Consider the following 13,609-nt stretch of genomic DNA (forward strand, 5'->3'; position numbering starts at 1 on the left):
AAAATTTTTTTAAATGAAAAAAATTAAAAAAAATTTTTTTACTACAGTTTCACTGGACAATGAGCTCTTTAAGAATTAAGGCTAACTAGAGTCCCATATTCTTCATCTTTGTATCTGAGTGCATAGTACAACTTTTGTACATGTTAGATTTTTTTTTTGAGTAGAGTTGACACACAATAATATATTAGTTTCAGGTGTACAACATAATGATTCCACAAGTTTATACCTTATGCTGTGCTCACCACAAGTGTAGCTACTCTCTGTCACCATACAATACTTCTATAATGTCACTGACTATATTCATTGTGCTGTGCCTTTCATTCCCATGACTTATTCACTCTATAACTGGAAGCCCGTATCTCCCACTCCCCTTCCCCCATTTTGCCCAGCTCCATGTTAGATGTTTGATGACTGTGTAATTGCCAAAAGTAAGTTTATTTTCCCATTTTCTGATAGCAGTTCTTAAAAAAGTAGTAAAACAAAAGAAGGTATTTTGAGAGAGTAAAAAGTTTAAAAAATAAAGTATTGAGTTAAAGCAGACACCATTTAGCTAGTTTTTAAAAACCATATAAATATTATCTTCATATTTCCAGTCTGATATACTAATTCACAGAAGTAAATGCCCCAATTAGAAGCAGTGTGTGAATTTGAATGCATATGTATAAAGGTGTGTGTGTATTGGTGGCGTACAATTATGGATACCCAAAAGGCCGATAATAGTATGACCTCAGAGGAAGAATATGAATCAAAGTTGAACTATAGTATTACTTTACGTGCAGTACCATACAAGGGCCATGGAAAGAAATGTGTGTTTTCTAGAGGATAGTTTGGTAGGCTGTCTCCCTAGAGACCACCTCTCACATGGGTGAATTTACTGTAATGGGTCATTTCTGCCAGGGACCTCACTTTATGTTTTCTGGGTTGTGTGTGTGTGTGCGTGTGCGTGCACATGCACGGGTGGGTACAGGGGAGTGTTCTACATCTTGTATGGAACATTGTACCAATTTATTAATTTATACTGAGAACTGTCACTGTCATTGGCACTCTATGTGCAGCTAGAGATGGATACATTAAATAACTTTATTGTCATCATTTCTCAATTTTACATATATCAAATTGTCATGTTGTACACCTTAAACTTACACAAGGTTCTATGTCAGTTATATCAGTAAAGCTGGGAAAAATTTATGTGCAACTAGTGTAAGCATTTTTTGGTCCTAAGTGATGGAGAAGTTTAATTAGATGTCTAGGCTCGGCCCTGCCTATTTTAATGATGGAAACAGAAACACCAATGGGTGAAGTGGTTTAGACTCATGGCGCCCAGTGGTGGAGCTAGGAACAGAACTCTGACCTCTCAGCTCGGGGTGCAGAGTTCTGTGCTCCAGGCTCTGAGGGGAACTGAGCCTCAGAAATGCCCAGAGACCTGAGCACCACCTTGAGTGTTGCTATACCTTTTGACTACCTGCCTTCATGTACTGAGCAGATTTATTATTTTTCATATAGTGGCAAAATTAAGGTGAAAGTAAATTTTAACATGAGTTTAGGACTAAATGCTAGAATACAAACTCCCCCAAAGGCAGGGACCAGGTCTGTTCCTTCTGCACCCCCCCCCCACCAAAGGCCAGCACCAGACCTGTCTCACCAGCACTTACTATGTCATGGTTGAAATAGAACTCTCCACAAATCAGGCATGAATAAGGTAATCACTGAGGACCAGTCTTGGGCAGAAGTCATTGAAGTATTTTGACTACCTGGAAGTTTGTCGTCATTCTCCTTTGGAACTATCTATGCTAAAAGCCATTTTGATTTTACTGACCTGCCTCTTCTTGAGTCAAAACACACTGATAGGGGCGCCTGGGTGGCTCAGTTGTTAAGCTTCTGCCTTTGGCTCAGGTCATGATCCCAGGGTCCTGGGATTGAGCCCCTCATTAGGCTCCCTGCTCAGCGGGGAGTCTGCTTCTCTCTCTCCCTCTGCCTGCCACTCCCCCTGCATGTGCTCTCTCTGTCAAATAAATAAATAAAATCTTAAAAAAAAAAACCTACACTGATAGGATAGCCAGCTTATGGGTTAGTGGCACTGACTTCTGTTGTCAGAAAATGAAAAAACTTGAGTGTTTCCGCTTAGGCACTAGCTGCTATAAACTTGCAGTTAAATCCAGTGCCTGAGCTTTGAAGTCAATTCATTTAAAAAAATAGCTAGCCAGATTTTCCATTGATGAGATCATAATAACACCAACAACAGCCATCATTTATTAAATGCTTAGTATATCTTGGACATTGTATGTTACCTCATTTAATCCTCACCAGCGGGGGGAGGGGAGATTGCAGTGCTTTCCCCACTTCACAGACTAGGGAAATGGGGCTTAAGAGACTGACTCAAGATGACACAGCTATTGAGTGGGAGCACTGGGATTTGAACCCAGGGCTTCCTTTGAAAGTTTTTTTTTTTTTTATTCTTTTATCCTTAGGCAGAAATCTGGGGCGTTAATTTTTAACAACAGTTTTGTCGAGATGTAATTCACATACCGTATAATTCATCCATTTGAAATGTGTAATTCAGTGGATTTTCGTGTATTCACAGAGTTGTGCAACCATCGTCACAATCATGTTTAGAACAATCTCATCACTCCAAAAAGAAACCTTTTACTTATTAGCAGTTATTTCCCATTTCCCTCCAACTCTCTCCCCACTCCAGCCTTAGGCAACCATTAATTTACTTTCTGTATTTATAGATTTGCCTGTAATGGACATTTCATATAAATAGGTTTACATAACATGTGTGAGTAGCTTTGTGACTAGCTTCCCTCACTTAGTATAATAGTTGCAAGAGTCATATGTTGTGGCAGGTAGTAGTATTCCAGTCCTTTTTGAATAATATACCATTGTATGGATGTACCACCTTTTTTTTTCCCCATTCATTAGTTGATGGACATTTTTGTTATTTTCATTTTTTGGCTAGTGTGAATAATGCTGCTGTGAACATTTGTGTGCAGGTATTGTGTGGACACATGTTTTGATTTCTCTTGGGTATAAACCTAAGAGTGCAATTGCTGTGGCATTGGTTTGGTCATGTTTTAATCTCTAAGGTTTAATAGAACCTTGTGGAAGTTGCCAGTGTGCCCCCAATACTTTGAGGTAGCAAAATACAGAAGCGCTATCCAAAGGTTTATGCTTTTTAAAAAAAATTTTGATAATCGTGTTTGTCCTCTGTCCCACATAGGAACACTCAATGGAATTACAGAATCTTAGAGGTAGAAGGCAAGTGAGGGGTGACCTAGTATAACTGCTTTATTTTAAAGACGGGGAAACTAAATAAAACTCAGAGACACATGTCTCGGATTGTGTAGCCAGGTAGTGGCTGGATAGGGACCAAACACATGGTCTCTTTTTCTCCGAGGGGGTGACTTCCTCTGGTTAACCTCTCAAAGAGGGAGCAGTTCTTAGAAATGGGGCTAAAGTAAAGATGCTTCGTATATTGTTTGCCGCTGGCTGAAATCTATCTGGAGTGACATTCTAGAACTAGGTCATGGTAATTCTTCGGGATATGCTATGTGGCCTGAGAGAAAGCTTGTCTTGAAAAACATTTTGACTATCGGAAGGGGGTACCTGAGGCCCCAGTGGAGGTATTAGTCTTGGAGATCGTCATGAAAGAGTGTCAGCAAGTGTAAAAGAAATGTAATTGTTGAAGTGCAACGAGCAGTCTGTTTTCAGCAAAGTAGAACGTGAATGTCTCAGAGCCTGATGATGCAGGACATTTACAAATGTCAAGATTCACAAATGGAAATGGAAATTAAAAAAGCAAGGTGTGAGCTGAAAAGCAGAAAGTTAAATGATATTTAAATGTTATAATAACTTTCACATTACCGTCATCAATTCAATAAGTACTAAAGAAATAAGCAAGTATAAAATTTCTCATTGAAGAGAGTGAGGGAAGATGCAGTTGATGGGGATGCAGAAAGGTGGGTAAATCATAATGCAAGGGTTATTTGGTGAAACAGGCCTTTTTCTAACAGATAGATATAAGATATATATTACCAAATGCTCTTCATGCCATCTCATTTTGAAATACTGACTTATTGAATCACTTACTGAATTTTTTTATACATGGAAAGAATGTCTTGATTTTCCAATTTCTTCAGAAATATTTCTTGAGATGTGAAGAGTAGCTTTATTGTTAAACATTTCATGAGATGTTTAAGAGGCTTGGTAATTGAATGAAAGTTGCAAACTCTGAGAAATGTATTAGTTCCTCAGTACATTTTGTAGTACAGAGAGTCAGGGTCATTTAAAAATTCAAGCCAATAAATAGTCATTACATGTTCTAACTTAAAGTATAGTGATTTTTAGAATTCAACAGCCACTTATGAGCTATGTACTCTATGTGAGACATTGTGTTTGCCATGAGGAATGCAAAGAATAACCAGGTATCATTTCTACTCTCAAGGAATTTACAATTTAGTGGCTGAAGTAGTATTTTATAAGAACTTTAATAAATGTTAATAGGCACCCTGCCCCTGCTGCAAAGGGAGAGGGAGCGGGTGGAGAAATATATGGAAAGAATAGTAGAAATGCAAAAGGCAGGCTTAGGAAATAAAATTTTCCTAATCATCTTGTAAATAAGGATTTACAAACTCTGTCTCCTCCAATTAACATTAAAGATGCTCCATGGAGGCTAAGCCCTATTGAACTCAGGATATAGATTTTATTGTATGCAACCAGAGGACATGATGTATGTGGAAAATGCAGAATGATTACTTGTAGAGGTGACTAGTGACAAATTGGATCTTGGCTTTCAATAACAGAGTCAATGGGTATAGCTGATGGAACCTTTGTAAGTTATGCAGTCCATATTCAATTTTTCTGGTTTCTTAATTTTATAGCTGTATTCCCAACCCCGGGATCCAACCCTTTCTTTCTCTTTCTTTCTTTCTTTCTCTTCTTTCTTTCTTTCTTTCTTTCTTTCTTTCTTTCTTTCTTTCTTTCTTTCTTCTTTTTCTTTCTTTCTTCTTTCATCTAGGAGAGTCTTCCTGTCTTTTTTTTTTCCTTCCTGACATTAACTTTTTTGGAGTCCTGGCCAGTTGCCCTGTATAATATCCCACATTCTGGACATGTGATGATTTTCTCTTTATTACATTCAGGTTAAATATTTTTAGCAAGAATACTTCATGACTGATGTTGAGTAGTTGTTATCCCATGAGATTGAAGGGTGTAATGTTATGTTGGGCTACTCCCACATGATGAGTGCCTATTTGCTGCCATATGTGCACAATTCAAGAAATAACTTGGACCCCTTTCCAAAAGGAATAGCCTGAGGCATTTGATGGAATTACCTTAGGCCATGAGATGCCAGTTGGTTGGGATGGGAGAGGAGTGTTGGTCATTAATCTGTTCTTACCAACTGCCTGGTATCAGCTCTAGTGATGTCACCTAGTTGCAGTCATGGTTGCTGTGGTCCCAGGGTTTCTGCCCACATGTTCTGAGTCCCTACCATGGCACTAATTTTCTTTGCATTTTTTCTAGTTGCGAGATTTGTTTTTGTTCTTTTAGTTTCATCTATAAGAATCTTTTCATATTGGAAGAAGTAGAGATTCTAAACAGGGAAATGTGTAGGCTGTATTGCCTTATTCCACAAGTATTTATTGGGAGCTTCTTATTGTCAGGGACTATTCAAAGTACTGGTGGTATAGATGTGAACTAGTCAAAGCCCTGCCCTCATGGGGCTTACATTCTAGTGGGGAGGCCGGTCATAAACAGAGAGATAAATAGTTTGTAAAATGTCAGGTAGTGATAAGCACCCATGATGGAACAGTAGGGAAGTGTGACTGGGTGTGTGTGTGGGGGCAGGGGAATGGGAATGAGGTAAGATGGGCTGAAAGCCTCTCTGAGGTAATTGTGCAAAGGTGTGAATGAGGTAAGGGAGCAGACTGCAGATGGGAATAGCCCCTGAATGGCCCAGGTGTTCAGATAGAACACACTGTATGTCTGAGGGGGAGCCAGGTAGCTGGTTGGGCAGCTGGAAGGCTGTGGGTGAGGGGGACTGGTAGAACACTAGACCTAGGAAAAGTATCCAGTTGTGGTCCACCCTGAGTATCGTAACAGGAAATCCCTGGAGGCTGGAGCTGTATACTCCTGTGTTACTGCCAGGAGAACAAGAACAAAAGACCCTGAAAATGGCTAGCATTAAAATAGACTCTCCACTGAGGTCTCCCACTGAGTCTCATGTTGTATAGAACTGCATTAAATACCATTTGACATTTTTGCTTTGCATTCATAACCTCCAAGGTGATAACACAAGTACTTTAACCAAAATACAAATTGGCAGTGGGTTCCATTCTTTCCAGCTGGGTATCTCTTTACAAAGATGTGCAAATAGTTTTAAATCCTGTAGTGCTGTAAAAGGAACACTGAATTAGGAGCTGGAAGATTTGAACCAACAAACTGGCATGTGGGAAAGGTCTTGAACATTCCTGAGCATTCCCATTTATCACACTGAGAGAAGCTCTCTGGTTGTCTGATGGGGCTGCTGGAAGGATGGAATAGGGTGATAGATATGAGTGTGCTTTATCAACTGTGATGCACTCTGCAAGTCTAAGGGATTGTTATCATTTAGACCTTTATTATAGTTTCGTTAAACAGAGGCAGTCTGTTATCTACCTCTCATTTCAAAGGAGAATGAAAAATAGTTTACTTCAAGGTAAAATGCTTCTCAAAGAGTAGAATCTGATCAATGCACTTTAAAGGACCTAATGAATTATTCAGCTGTTCTTCAAACCAGCATATCTGTACTAAGGAAATGATCACTTTTCACTCCCATTTCAGCCTCCTGGAAATCAGCATGCTCTGTGTGAGATCCTATCTGGAGAATCTTCTTGAGTTTCAATGCCAGATTAATAAGTTAGGAACAGCTTTGTGCTTCTTGGAGAAATGGAAAGGTGAGAAAGATTGGTGCAGCTAAATTAGGCAATGGGCAAAGATTCATTGAGTGTCTTACACAGATAAATGAAAAGATAAAATGATGGATAGGTAGATAGATAAATAGATTAGCTAGTTGATGCTGTGGGGGGTAGAAAAGTGTGTGAAAAATGGGTATTGGTAATAATTATGGCTGACATTATTAAGCACTTATATGTGCCTGGCATGAACCATCCCTCAAATCAGAGGTGGGAACTAATATTATTATCCTATTTTACGGGAGAGGAAAATACTATTCAGAGAGGTTCAATAGCTTGCTCGAGGTCATACAGCTAGAAAATTGCAGCGCTGGGGTTTGACTTTAGATTTGCCTGCCTACAAACCTATACCCTAAATCATATATGTTCTCTCAAGTTGCATATGGTATCACTGGAGAGAGAAGAATTGTCTCTGAAGGAAGTTACATCACAATACTGAACTATACATATGTGCAATGGAGAGAAGAAAGGCTAGTACATGGTAGGAATTTAGAGGAAGAAGAGAATGATTTACTGGGGGCCAAACTGCTTATGGGATGCGTGTCTTAGTCTGTTTACGCTGCTGTAACAAAGTATTACAGGCTGGGCAGCTTATAAACAACAGAAATTTATTACTCTGAGGTCAGGATGCCAGCATGGTTGGGTAAGGGCCCTTTTCTGGGTCACAGACTTATAGCATCTTCACACGGTGAAAGGGACAAGGAAGCTGTCTGGGCCCCTTTAAAAAATAAGGCCCCTAAAAAAATCAATGAGGCTCACTCCCATAATCTAATCACTTCCCAAAGGCCCATTTCCTAATACCGTCACCTTGGGGGTTAGAATGTCAACATTTGGGTTTTAGGGGAGGCTCAAACATTCAGACCACATCAGGAGTTTTTGTTGGAAGAGGAGGCCCTTTAGTGGGGCATGGAAAGGTTGAAGGGATTTGAACAGGAAAGGATGAGCAGGAGCTGATGCTCAGGGGAACCAGCCAGGTATCTATGTCCAGGGACAAGTGGGCTGAGGGGCCTTGTCCTTCCTTGAAGGGGAGTTCCAGGTGAGGCATGAGGGGAGATAGGATTAGAATGGAAGCCTGAATCTCTGCTGTGAGATAGAGGAGGCCAGACCTCAGAGACTGGATTTTATTCTATTAGCATTAAAGATCCTTCGATGTCTCTGAAGCCCGTGAGATTTAATCAGAGCTGTGTCTGAAGAGAACTCAATTTAGAATCAGATGTAAGGACCTGTCAGAGTTAGAAAAAATTGGATAGGAGTGAAAACATATTTTTGTATGTTATATATTATATATTTATGTATCTCTAGGTAAAAGGAAAAGGAAAATCTGTATTAATTCCTTGAGTTGTGAACACAGGCTATACATACTCTCTCAAGATTGTGTCCCGTCCACATGTGAGGAGAGGGTCAAGGCTCTAAAGAGGGAGCCCTCTTCAAGGTATGGTTTTCCTCAGGAGCTCAGCATGGGGTGTTCATGTTCTTAATGCTTCCAGGTTTCCTTCTCGTTTTTGTGGTTTATTTTCGTTTAACTGGACCATTTTCCCTCTGGCCTGCATAATAAAAATAGCTATCATTTATTGAAAACCATCTATGTTCTGGGAATTCCCAGCAGTTGAAAGAACTAAGTGGTATCTCCCTTTTGTTGGTGGGGAAACTGAGGCTCAGGAGGTTAACAATTAAAGTCACATGACTAGCACAGTAATGGTGGAGTTGGGATTAGAAACTAGCCTTGTCTCGTCAGAAAACCCCTTTTCTTCCTCTATACTAGGGGTAGTTAAGAGTATAAACTTAATTGCTGGCCAGCTCTGCTCCCTGGCTTGCTAAGTGCTCTTGGACAGGTTATTAAATGTATGGTTCGTGTTCCATTTTTCTCATGTGTAAAATGGGATTAGTCATAGTGTCTACCTGGCATTATTATAAGGGCTCAATGAATGGCTCTTTCATAATTAATTTTCTTCTTCTTGTTTTCTATCACCAAATCCTTCTGTCGGCTGTAACTTTTCTGGTGCTCAAAAAAAGGCTTCAGTTCTTGCACACACAAAAAAGGCAACATCTTTGAAAATTCATTCTGGTTTGTATGTGTTGATCAGATACCTCTTTTTCCCCGGGATTTTCTTAGCCCGGTTTCCATGTTGATACTACGCACCCTCTCCTCTGCCGGTCCCAGTCACGGTAAGTTGTTGTTTCGTGCTGTACCCTGGCACCTGACGCTGGTGAAGCAAGAAGAACTTGATGTTGCTTCACTGTCCCCCTCGCCTTGTCCTTACCAGGGAAGAGCTGCTTTTCCCCACACTGAAGAGTTACTGGAGCTGCCCTACCTTATTTTGACTGTGTGGGGCAAGGATGAACTCAAGTAATTGATGGTTTGAGATTTCTGAAGACGTCACTCAGCAAATTTGAAATAGGCAGTTATGAAACCAGAGAAGCAGGGCAAAAAAGCCACCTACTTGGTTGCAGTTATCAGGAAGGGGGAAGACAACGGATTCAAAGAGAACCAACTCCCACAGGGCTTAATAGTCATCTAAAACAGAAAACTCCTTGCCTTGTCCTTTGTGTGTTCTTCTAGGGCCTAGAATGCCAGAGATAGTCATTGACGAGTCACTGGTGGGGATAAGCTTTGGTGTAATTGCTCAGTTGGCCTTTCCAGGAGTTACTTCTTTCTTGCCTGGCTTTAATGAACAGTTTTATATACAGATCTAGTCTCCAGTACTAGTAGGATTGATTTCTGGATCTAATTTAAAATAACCTGAAGTTTGGCAGCTTATCTAAATGAATATTCACAATAGGAATTCACGCTTAGGATTACATTGCTAATGTCCTGAAAATCTGTCTAGTAACTAATTATCCATTCATTTGCACTTGGAGAACCAGTACAAGAAGATGAGCAGTGAACTCCTATAATGATCAAAATTTGAAGCTAAACCTATTGCACCTCCATGAAATTACTAATGGTATTTGTTTTTTTTTTTAAACCCAGAAGACTTTAATTTATTTTATTATTTTTAAAAAAGATTTTATTTATTTATTTATATATATATATATTTATTTATTTAAGAGAGAGAGAGAGAGAGAAACAGCATGAGAGAGGAGAGGGTCAGAGGGAGAAGCAGGCACTCCGCTAGCCGGGAGCCAGATGTGGGACTCGATTCTAGGACTCCAGGATCATGACCCGAGCCAAAGGCAGTCGCTTAACCAACTGAGCTACCTAGGCACCCCAAACCCAGAAGACTTTAAAACACATGCAGTAAATATGTAAATTTGATGATTGTTAGTGATCAAAGAAAACTCTTTTACTCTTTCTTTCTAATCACTTCCTCAACTTTGGTGACCCGCACTGCAATGAAAGCACTGTAAATAGCTAACTAGCACAGTTGACCAGTGCCTCTATCTCCCAGCATTTAGATTATGATGTCCTGTGGGAGTGGGTATCTACATGTGCACAAATTTGATCCACTGGGGCTCAGTCTGTCATCAGCCCTACGTTTGTGACAGAGACCATGCAAGGCTATCTGAGCGTAGGGTGGTAATGCCTGTCTTCAAACTCAGCTCTTCTCTTGAGAGCTGGGGTCTGTTCAATCTGAATGGGTCTGATGACTGCTTTGTTGTATAAAGTATGGCAGAAGTGACTCTGTGCCAGTTTTCTGGGCAAAGGTTTTAAGAGCCTGCAGCCTTCATTTCCTGTGTATCAGAACACTTGCCCTGGGAGAAGCCAACTGCCATGTAGGAAGTCTGGCTACTCTGAGATGGCCATGCTGGGAGGAAGCTCAAGACACTTGGTTGGAGAGGTTGTGTGCAGAGAGGGATGCCAACCAGTGATCTCAGCAAGGTGCCAGACATGTGAGGAAAAGCCTTCAGGTGATTCCAGCTTTAGATGGGAAGCAAGCTCCTAGAACCATGAATGATAGTAAAAAGATGTTATTTTGAGCCACTGAGTTTTGAAGTGGTTGGTTATCCAGCATCAGATAACCAGAGTAAGGAGATGTTTTATTCTTCACTGTCAGAGGAGATGCTTTGACAGTCCGGAAGTGTATATTTCTATAGCCAGATGCTGGGAACCTCTTTAGATTGATATTGGGGTTCTTTTAAGATTCCTCACGGACCAAAGAACCCTGTATAAATTGCTGCTCTCATCAGACTTCTGATTTCTCTCTATTTAACTTTGCCTTACTTGTTTGTTACAAAATTGTGAATATAAATTTCCATTCTTCTGGCATGATATCCATGCAAAGCTAGTGTTGCACTGGCCAGAAGAAACACTGGGGCAGGTGGGAAGAACCCAGAGATTGGCAGAAAAGAGAGAGGAAAAATGATTAGCCATTAGGGGAAAAAGTGGTGCTTGTACTAAGAATGGAGAGAGAGAGAAAGCTCCAGAATTTTTGGTCTTGATTATGATTATTTAACATTTGGCGTCCTGAATGAGAATACAATTCAGAGTGACTAGGTGCACTGGGGTGTCTCTGAAAGCCATGAGGCATGTGTGGTGTGTAGGAGATGGTAGGATGAGGTTTGATCCCAGGCTTTGCCTGTCCGTCAAGGTTATCTTCTCAACAGTACAGGTAATGGGGCTTAAGGTCTGTGTATTTTAAATAGCTCAGAGTTGAAGGCCATGCACATCTATAGGCTACAGATGGCCCTCTTATTTACTCAGTGGAAATGCCTATCAGTAGAAGGATGTTAGTGCCTTTCAGATTGAGTTTTTAACTTTTTCTTTTCATTAATGGGTGATGGTAGATTGAAGTTGTGTTATTTCTCCAGATGGAGAAAGTACTGGGCCCTTTGCTAGGCGCTGAGGACTCTAAGGCATGTTTCACCCCAGGCAAACTCACATTTCTTTTTCTTTTTTTTTAAGATTTTATTATTTATTTGACAGAGAGAGACACAGCGAGAGAGGGAACACAAACAGGGGGAGTGGGAGAGGGAGAGAAGCAGGCTTCCGTGGAGCAGGAGCCCAGTGTGGGTCTCGATCCCAGAACCCTGGGACCATGACCTGAGCAGAAGGCAGATGCTTAAATGACTGAGCCACCCAGGCGTCCTACAATTCTTTTTCTCTTGATGCTTGTTTTTTTTTTTTTTTTAATCTTGTGTGTTTTCTAAATATCCCTTTTGGATTGTGGGTGCAAGGAGAAGTAAAAATCAAGGTGCTTACTGTTAATATTTGTCTTTAGCATTTCAAATTCTGGTTTTCTCAGATTTTGCCCCAGAGTATGAGCATGGAAATAAAAGCATTAATTAAATGCACAAAATGAAAATGAAAATAACTATAAACCACGGTTTAATCCCTCTCAGGGGATACTAATATAAAAGTATATCAACATTTAGTGGTAAGCAGGTGGGGGAGAAACTGCCTGAGAGAGGCTTCTTACTCTCTTCTTCCATGAAATACAGTTTTGGGGGAGGAGTGCTGGTTGCTACTAATAATATTTCCTAACATCGGTACATAGATTTAATGCTTTCCCATATATTAGCCTTCATCAGTTTGCAGCTGAGGAAAGTGAAATTTAGAGATGGTTAACATACTGTTCTGCTGGCGTGGGGTTGCAGGGAGGTAAGGGGAAGTGGAAGATGCCTGTTATGTGTTGTACGAGCCCAAACCATTAACATTTCACGTCACCACCACGACCCACTGAGGCAGGTACTGGTCTCATTCTCATCTGACCATCAAAGGACCTGAGGCTCAGGGAGATTAAGTCACACAACCGAGGCAGCTAATGAGTGCCAGTACCTGGGTTTGATCCATATCTGCCTGCTTTCTGGTGTCTTCCTAGCCCAAAGAGAAGAGAATGCCCATCTTCTGATGCCAAGTAAGGGTCCTTAGTGGCAGAATGAATCTGATGGCCACTACCCAAGCCTCCTTATTGTAAGGGCCTTCCCTGATGAGTCTTGGTCTCCGCCCTTGCCTAAGCTTCCCTTCCTGGCTAAATGAGTCACTGTGGTCTTTTCCCTTCATCAAAGCTAAAGCTTTCCTCATTAAATAAGATGAGAAAGTTAAGGCTTCCATAAATAAATGATCCACTTTTGCAAAAACTTTCCAAATTGAATGGGAAAAAAAATTCCTCATGTAGTATTTTAGCTCCTTATGTAGACTTTTTCCTCCCTTCTATTTAATGAAGAAATAGAGTTTATACCAGGTACAGAACATAAACATAATGCGAGGGATATTATGTTTACTTTGCTCCTTTTTTTAGAAGAAGCTGCCACCGAGATGATTTTTATGGAAATTATATCTTGTTATGATTCCCATCATACTGTTATGATTTTCTCTTTTATCTTTAGCCTTTTATGGGCTTTGTTATATCGGAATGTGTGCTTCAGAGTAGGTGTGTCACTCACTGCGGGTTATGAAAGCTGACTCAGAACCGTAATTACTGAAGGCACTGGAGACAAGAAGCAGCCATGAGGCACCTGGACTCCTTCCTTTCTGGACTGTTGCTGATGCAGCGGATGCTCGGATGAGCCTGATGAGGTAGATGCGCACAGCTCACAGCTCTTCGATTCTCATGTGTTCCATAGTGGGATGTCCTGGTGTTTCCCTGTGCACACTCGGGGAAATCTAGCCTATAGCCAGAGCCTCAAAACACTTGTTAGATTCAAGTTAAAAACGTTAAACTCCTGAATGTTTCTGTTCCCCCGGAAAACGGAGGTGTAAGTTCTGTTGTCCCACTAAA

General features: G+C 40.6%; 1 protein-coding gene across 6 annotated transcripts in view; it reads left to right on the forward strand.

Annotated features, from left to right (window-relative positions):
• The window catches only part of TNIK (TRAF2 and NCK interacting kinase), a 380,604-nt gene that overhangs the window by 31,469 nt on the left and 335,526 nt on the right, over positions 1-13,609 (forward strand). The gene's annotated exons all lie outside the window — the stretch shown is intronic.

Source organism: Callorhinus ursinus, unplaced genomic scaffold (genome assembly GCF_003265705.2).
Source record: "Callorhinus ursinus isolate GAN/ISIS: 27379988/994484 unplaced genomic scaffold, GSC_fseal_2.0 scaffold1, whole genome shotgun sequence".
Taxonomy (NCBI): Eukaryota; Metazoa; Chordata; class Mammalia; order Carnivora; family Otariidae; genus Callorhinus; species Callorhinus ursinus.